The sequence below is a fragment of the Macadamia integrifolia genome, unplaced genomic scaffold (assembly GCF_013358625.1).
Source record: "Macadamia integrifolia cultivar HAES 741 unplaced genomic scaffold, SCU_Mint_v3 scaffold262, whole genome shotgun sequence".
In the NCBI taxonomy this organism is placed as follows: Eukaryota; Viridiplantae; Streptophyta; class Magnoliopsida; order Proteales; family Proteaceae; genus Macadamia; species Macadamia integrifolia.
The window spans coordinates 453,976-461,683 of NW_024868838.1; positions in this window are offsets into that span (position 1 = coordinate 453,976).

Below are 7,708 nucleotides of genomic sequence, written 5' to 3' on the forward strand. Positions count from 1 at the left end.
GTAATTGACTGGGAGTGAATCTCCTTGTGGTGGATGAGTTTCCTTCTTTATCTAGAATTCTCCTAGTGATGGTGACTTGATCGCTCAATCGCCGACCTACGGATGTGGTTTTTATGGTGGCCAATCCGTGAGTTGATCCTGATTAATTTCCTTAATCCCTAAATCCAATTCATTGGTTCAGTTTTGGCCTGCCTCATTCAGCCCGAGTTCCACATATCATGTTGGTATTGGTGAATACAAAATGAACATAATAGTGACAATTAGAAGTTCTTAATGAAAATATTTTAAATATACCACATATCAAATTTTAAACTCAAATTCAATCAAATGCCTCAAATGCCTCTTATTTATATCCATGTAGCTTATATTTTTCACTTTCCCATAATCTTAGGTTATATGGCTAATTCTATTTGAGTTTTAACTTGACAAGTGACAAGAGGATGTTGGGGCATAAGTGTCAACAAAATTCAGCTGTACCTGACCTATCACATAGTGGAAACGTATTGCAAATTATGTACTTCTATATAAATTTGATGTTACAAGAGCATGATAAATTGAGGGAAGAAATACTTTCATACTTCTTCATTGTTGAATGAATGAGAATTATATGATTTGATTGGTAAATGCATGAAAATCGTCTACAATCACTGAATCGGTGCAATGAATATTGGGTGACTGAGAGCCTCTTGGGGCGTATGTTCGAAAGTTCTCAGTTACCAAATGCTCACTGCACCTCATCGCTCATCATAGACGATTTGAACCCTTGGTTGATTCAATTATTTTCTTGAACATCGTTAAAAATATTAATTATAAATTATTTTCCACGTTTTGCTATTGAACTTCAAAAATATTATTTGACTTTCTTACTTCAATACAATTTCTTTGTTGTTCCTATGTATTGTGTACAAAACCTTTTCAGCTACAAACAAAATAAGCCTAAGGAGGAGAGGGTGAAGAGATAAGTTTCAAACATACATTTTCTAAAGAGAAAGATCACCAACTCTTCTCATTTGATTGCGATTGAGAAGGTTGATATGCAAATACACACCAAATTAAAAAAAGATTTCCTCTTTAAAACACTTAAGCATAAAACCATACCTGATCTAAAACTATTCCCTTCTCTTCCATCATTCTGAGGATGAGTATAAAACTTGATCTCTATGGATCAGTAAAGAATATTTTAAATGATAAAAAAATGTACACGATTAACGTTCAAGCATGTGTAGACAAACGAGCACTAGGATAGCCTAGTGGTGGTAGCTCCGGCTTGTAGAGCTAGCACCTAGGGGAAGAGGTCGTGGGATCGAACCCTATCGTACGCATTGTGTGAGTGTGTGTGTATTTATTTTCTTATTTATTCTGTATTCACCCGTGGGTTGTCCAGATGGTTAGGGTGAACTGGGGATTGTGTGGATTAGGCGCACGGTCTCAGGTTCGATTTCCCATCGAGATTATGATGGTGGGTTGCTGTGCTAGTCTCCCCGACGATTAGTCAAGGTTGCGTAAGCTGGCCCGAACACCTTGGTCAACAAAAAAAAAGCATGTGTAAACAAAAAATAGAAAATAAATATTTATACTTGCCCTTCGACATTACAGTCAGCAAAGACCTCAACAAAAGACAAAGGAGAATCAAATTAGGTGCTAATTTAGAAACCATCTTTCCCAAATTGAGGGAAATAACTCTTCTTAACTAGAAAATCAACCACCGAATTAACATCTCTATTGTCAATCAATAGACGAGTTTCATTATCTTATAAAGCAAATTGATTTGATAGCCAAACAAGGAGAACCATTTAATATAAGGATCTAAATAAATATGATAGGTCATACATACTAACTGAAAGATTAATTGGAGATAGAATTTCATCATTCTAAGTCTCAAAAACTCCATCTAAGTCTTATGCTCACAGTATTGACTATTAATAAGTCAATAATTCTATTATCCAATAAAGCAAATTGATTTGATAGCCTAACAAACTTACTCATTCAATATTAGGGTTTTAATAAAAATGGTAGAAAATAGATTTTTAAATCTAAACTTTTGAACTTCCCAGATGCTCAAAGAGTCAATATGCATGTATAAAAGGAGGTGGGAAGCATTTCCCGTTTAGCAAACGTGGGTAGCAACTCATATAAGTCATAGTAGTTTCTTACTAATATTTGATTAACCAAGTTTTCATCCTATGCCAGGCTCCCATATATTATACTCGTTGTAATTGAGGGAAAATCTTGTAATCATCACATGGTGACAATAATGCATTGTAATAGAGGATCTAATTGTTCATTGTTCAAGAATTCTTGTTTAAGTAGTTCATATCATCCATACATAATGTTTTAATCTAAGATTGAGATTCTTCTTGTACTGGTCATATGTCAAATCTCACCCTCGTTGTTGATTAGATAGAAACTTGACATGTTTAGGGACCATAGGGGCTTCTCGTCCACAAAATTTCAATATCATTTAATTGTCATGTGGAAAAAAATGATATATGAGTGCAAATATCAATTGCCAACAACTTGGTGGTAACGAGTTCATTAATCCACCAAAAAAAAATCTATTGAGTAAAGGGTTTGGCTATGTGCTCCCATGACGTGCAGTAATATTACGGGTAATTTACAGTGTCATCCCCTGAAGAATGTCAATATTGTAGGAACATCCCCTCTCTTTTATTAAATTAGACTCAGACCCATACCGTCAGTTACTATTAAGGAATATACCTTATAGATATCAGCTACTATATTTTATTTTAAATACCAAAATGCCCTTACTAAATATGAAGTACCTAAAATACCCACGTAAGTCCCACCCTAAATCATCTACACCTACCGCCACGTCTCCACCGCCCCCTGCTTCGGAAGCACAGGAAGACCACTGATGACGGTGGCTGACCAACGATGGCTGGATTTGACCGCCGGAGAACGAGTTAATTGCGGTGGTTCGAGTTCCCTGAATGAATTTAAGATGACACCTTTTGCTTCCGTAAACCTTCGGCCGTGATAGACTTACCAGCCGTAGCCATCGCCTTTTTCGCTCCACATTGGCAACGGGTTAGTGAAACTCGGAATACTCAACTGTGACTGAGTCCTTAAAATCGGATTTGATCTGGTTGTTGAGTTCAGGGAGGAGGAGCATGACACCGAGCAGACCAGCAGTGGAGGTGAAGAAGATGTAGGAAGGGACGCTAAGTTCGTTAGCGACATCGATCAAGGTAGAGCAGAAAAGATCGATGACTAACCCTGCGATTGGAGCCCGAATTGGAGTTGATTCAGAGTCCAAATCGACTGGTGATTGTGTGTTTGACAAGTGGTTTGTGGGTTTCTACAAGAACGGACACGAGGCTCTCTCGGGTTCGAAGATTGGATGATGAAGGAGGTGGCTCGAGCTCAGGGAGGTGGACGAATTGGATTTGTGGAAGGGAATCGGTGTAAGAAGTGAAATCTGATGAAACAAAGAGTGTTTTGATGAGGAAGACGCTGATGGAGAAACGATCGTCTCGATCGAAGAGTTGTTTGGCAAACTCCATCCTTGAGACAACATGAATCCCATAGCTGGGATGAACACCAACTCTGCTTTCTTCTTCATCCTTTATTTTTTTTCCTGCTGTAAGGTCGCTTCCTATCGGGTTTTATTCGACTAATTTATTGCGAATGGCCTGGAAAGCTTGTCGGATGTGATTGGGCTCTCTCCAGCCAGCGCTGGGAGGATCAAAATCAAATTCTGTGTTACACGATGGGCGCACCTAAATTAGGATGATTTAAAATATGAATTGAGAGTTAGGTTGAAATCGTCTACAATTCCGGTCTCGTACAATTTCGTACAATATCACCTTCAGACGGTGACACGTGTATTGATACCAATACAATGATCCAGATCTGGTACAACAAATAAAACATTAAATCAACATTAAATTAGTGAAGAGACATTTAAATCAGATCTGAACCATTGTATTGGTATCAATACACGTGTTACCACCTGAAGGTGGTATTGTACGAAATTGTACGATATCAGAATTGGAGACGATTTTTTTCCATTGAGAGCTTCATAGCATGTTTTTTTTTTTTTTTTTTTTTTTTTCTTTTGGTTTGGTTGTCTATGTGTACAGAGATGCTGGTCTGGATGGAAATCTTCCATTGATGATGGCCATGGTTGCTTCATAATGGCGACTCTACACAGTAAAATTGGAATTTCTCTCTCTCTCTCTCTCTCTCTTAACTTGCCCTGTGCGTTAAACTGTTATTTTCTTTGTTAAGAAAAAAGAAAACAACGAACAGCAGTAAATAGCAATTTCTTTGCTTCTCCCAAAACAGAGGTGGAAGACAAGAACTTCCTCAAAACTAGGGTTTCAATATATGAAATCAATAAGCGAATAGGTCAGTTCAACCGATTCAAATCAGCTGGAATTGACTGAAAACTGTCGGCGAGAATTGATGTGAATTGGCTGGATCGGTCATTGCCGATTCAGAATTTTCAAACCCTGCTCAAAGCAGAGAGGCATAAGACAACAGAAAAGAAATGACAGTTACCAAGCTCTCGGAGATGGAAGTGTTTTCGGCGGAGTCTCTCTTTACTCGGCGGGATCCACTCAACAAATTGTGTTGACCTCGGTAGCAGGTGTTGTTACCCCGAGGGACCATGGTTGGCCGAATTGCAGGAGAGAGAGAGAGGTGAAAGACTTTTTAAAACATGAGTTTCAATTAGTTCAATGAATAGGGTATAATAGTCATTTTAATTTTTTATTTAACAATGACTGATGGCAAAGGGTTTGAGTCTAATTTGATAAAAGATAGGGGGTGTTCCTATAATACTGACATTCTCCAGGAGATGGCACTGATTTTAATTAAAGGGCTTTGCTCAGTGCAACCATGGTTGGTTTCATTAAATATGTTATTATACTAGAATTGCAAGGGACTTCATATGGCATAACCTTAAAATCAAAGAGCTATAAAATGACATATCAATAGGTTATTGTATTTATCTATGGGGTAAGAACTTTTAAGAACGCTACCTAGTTATCCATCACATGGAATGTCAGATGGATCCAAAATTTACAAACAAATAGATTGTTAGGTTTTCTGCTCACGTGTGAAATTTCAATGTCAATAGAGTTTGCAAAATTTTATGACTATGGAATAGTGTATATGGTGGTTAAAGTACTGTAGACATACATGAGCATATATAGGGGTGCATGTCAATACATAACAAGATATTTTATTAAATTAGATTTTGAAATTTGATATTTTGCTAATCTTGATCAGTAATTTATCATTTATCCAACAGTTAGAATTGTAAAATTATCATTCAATAAACACAATGACGATGAGTAGGAAGCTGAAGCTAGTTTTTCCCTAATCTCTGTTATATTTAAAAATCACAAGGGAATTCTTTGGATAATTTTTTTATTTTTTTTTTGTGAGATTTCGTTCATAAACATTTGGTGAACTTAAAGTTATAAGCAACAAATAATGAAAATGGGGTGGATCCATATCACTAGTAAATTTTCGAGTGGGGTCTTCTCCACACACAGTAGCCTCCTCACTAGATCTCACATCATCCATGCCTCCATAGTGTGTGACACCTAACTTTAGAGTGTGGAACCTTCTTTTTTTTTTTCCTTCTGACTAACTGTGGGCATTTAGGCCTTCGGCTTGATTAGTCCGCAAGCCCATACTAACCCCATAACTACATGGACTGGGTCTTGGAGTATGAAACCCACACACCATGTATGGTGTGAAATTCCAATGGGGAAATTACCATCTAAGCATAGGACCTAGACTCTAAATATTTAATTCAATACAAGTATCTAGTACTGTGTTTTCTTTCCCACAAGGAAAACCAAAAACGTAACCCATTTATAATATATTTTATGAGAAAAGATGGGGCAACCTAGCATTGTGCCCAGCATTATGTTTACCTCTTTCTTCCCCCTTGGAAATGTCCCCCTTTCGTCTCTCATCCTAGCCTTCACATTGGGTGTGCCGTTAGCTACATGCCGAACCTTCTTCAATGTTTAGATCCTTACTCCTTCTTTTAATTGTCCCTTGTCATATTCCCAAAATTTATTTATGTTAGAAGTATTAAAAGGTTTTCAAAAATAATTTGAAAGTGACTTATTATTGTGTTACTATCCAAAGCTCTCATTGGTATGCATTTTTTTCTTACTGTGCATGCTATGATAGTATTTACTCTCATTGAAAAAAGTTGTGTTATGCTACAAGGGTAAAAAAGTAAAGTTAAAAAGTATTTGACATTTTGAGAAGTGTTGATATAAAATCTATCTAAGCAGGCTATTAATCTATTGGTCCTATCCAGGCTCCCATCAGGTAGCACCATTGCATCATGACTTATTAATAAATGCATCGTGTTGTAGTTTGGCACGATTTTTAATCGGATTAGGCCAATTCGGGCTTTAAATGGTTGGGCTAGTCAAACCTATCGGACTAGGCCTATAATTGATACCCCTATTATGGAGTGTTGCTGCCAAAAATACCCCGCTAGTCGAACCTACACAACACACAGACGACGGAGGCCCGGAGCTTTGTCCAGGGTTAGTCCTCCGACGCTCAAGTCAGGGTCGGCCGCACAGTTCAATAAGGGAGTAATGGTGAGGGTATCAGAACTTACCTTCCCCTTTCTTCCGTGCCTTCTTATATAGCTCTTAGGGTTTAGGGTTTTCCCCCTTCTTCCCTCTTAGAGTCCCACTCGAATACGTCCATCCTTCTGGGGGGAATATTCCCCTCATGCAGATGACGTGATCCCACGTGATTTCGTGAGCGTGCCTCGGTGATTGAGCGTGAGTGGTTTCTTGGAACCTTCGTCTGGCGGAGGACACGTGTCTCAGAGGCGACACGTGTCATTGCCCCCACCGAGAGGTCAGTTTGGCTATATCAGGAGCCCCCTTACTTCCACTAGGAGCTTCTTCCTGTGGGAGTAACCAACATCTTCTTCTTTGGTTGACTTGTTCCTTCGGCCTTGACATTACCAGTAATCGAGGATTGGGGTCGACCGCGAGAAAGGTCTTCGGTCGCTTCGGATCGGCCTTACGGAGCCCCCTGCCGAAGGAGAGACCCTCGGTCAGGTTCGTTCGGCTTCGGCCGAACTCCCAACCGAAAGAAGGACCCTCGGTCAAGTCCGTTCGGCTTTGGCCGAACTCCCAACCGAAGGTGGGGCCCTCGGTCAGGTCTGTTCGGCTTTGGCCGAACTCCCAACCGAAGGAGGGACCCTCGGTCAGGTCCGCTCGGCTTTGGCCGAACTCCCAACTGAAGGTGGGGCTCTCAGTCAGGTCCGTTCGGCTTTGGCCGAACTCCCAACCGAAGGAGGGACCCTCGGTCAGGTCCGTTTGGCTTTGGCCGAACTCCCAACCGAAGGTGGGGCTCTCGGTCAGGTCCGTTCGGCTTTGGCCGAACTCCCAACCGAAGGAGGGACCCTCGGTCAGGTCCGTTCGGCTTTGGCCGAACTCCCAACCGAAGGAGAGACCCTCGGTCAGGTCCATTCGGCTTTGGCCGAACTCCCAACCGATGGAGGGACCCTCGGTCAGGTTCGTTCGGCTTTGGCCGAACTCCCAAACAAAGGAGGGACCCTCGGTCAGGTCCGTTCGGCTTTGGCGGAACTCCCAACCGAAGGTGGGGCCCTCGGTCAGGTCCGTTCGGCTTTGGCCGAACTCCCAACCGAAGGAGGGACCCTCGGTCAGGTCCGTTCGGCTTTGGCCGA